The following is a 1,132-nucleotide window of genomic DNA, read 5'->3' on the forward strand; positions in this document are numbered from 1 at the left end:
AGATCTAGCTAAGATAATTGTTTTTTTAGACATAATGCTATTGCACCCTTAATAGACTACAGCATAGTGTAAACATAACTCTTATATGCACTGGGAAACCAAAAAATTTGTGTGACTCGCTTTATTGTGATATTCGCTTCATTGCGGTGGTCTGGAACCGAACCCGCAATATCTCCGAGGTATGCCTGTACACCATATCAAACCTGCTGGATCAAGCCCTGAAATACATCATGCCTACAGCCACACCCCATGTGCAGACCCATGTCATCTGCCCCTCAGTGTTTGGAAATTAAAACAGTGGGGAGGGCTGGCAGTGTTAATTGTCCCTGTTCCCCTACTCCTAAGTTTGCAGACTTGTAGGGAGCCCTGGGGACCACGTCACATGGCTCTGTGGGCTGGAGGTTGAGTACCCTGGTTTAGACTCTTGGCTTCCCTTTAAAGCTTTATACTTAGACAAAAAATAAGGGTTTTAAAAATCTGGCAGCATAAATATCTTGACTTTGATTATCTCAATGTATTTCATTAAAAGGTCAGTTCCACTCAACACAAATTAGCAATTATGTAGGTCAGTCCTCTTTTCTAAAACTACCCACTGATGTACTAAAACTTGTTTCACACCCACGTTACACCACAAAGTTTACAGAACTGGAGAGCTGTCTGAAAGGGATGCAAAGTAAAATACTAGTATACAGACTAGCTACCAACCATAATTTTTATAAAGGAATTAGTAATCTACCATGCAAAAAATAAGACACAAAGACAACTTGTGTTTATAGCCACAGTTTCCTTAGAGAAAGGGGCATTTCCTTTGAAACATAGCAATAAAGAAAGCAAGATAAAGATAGTAAAACATGTTATTGAAAAAAATTACAAGACTTGGAGAGATTTCTCTCTCAGTGTGCCATAAAATAAACAGTGAAAAATGGGAAGCAGTAATAAGGGTCCTTTTCCCTATGTATGCATACACTAAGGTACATATAACTGCTGACATTTACTGCAAGTAACATCCATAAAAAGTTATTGGTCATACCTGGTTTGTTTGGTTGGTTTGTTTTGCCGTATCCTCACAAAATATCTTACCATACCAAACATTTGTTTAAAATGCAGCCCTGACACTCAACTTTTTATACTA

This window comes from Crocodylus porosus, unplaced genomic scaffold (genome assembly GCF_001723895.1).
Source record: "Crocodylus porosus isolate Cpor-Errol unplaced genomic scaffold, CroPor_comp1, whole genome shotgun sequence".
Taxonomy (NCBI): domain Eukaryota; kingdom Metazoa; phylum Chordata; order Crocodylia; family Crocodylidae; genus Crocodylus; species Crocodylus porosus.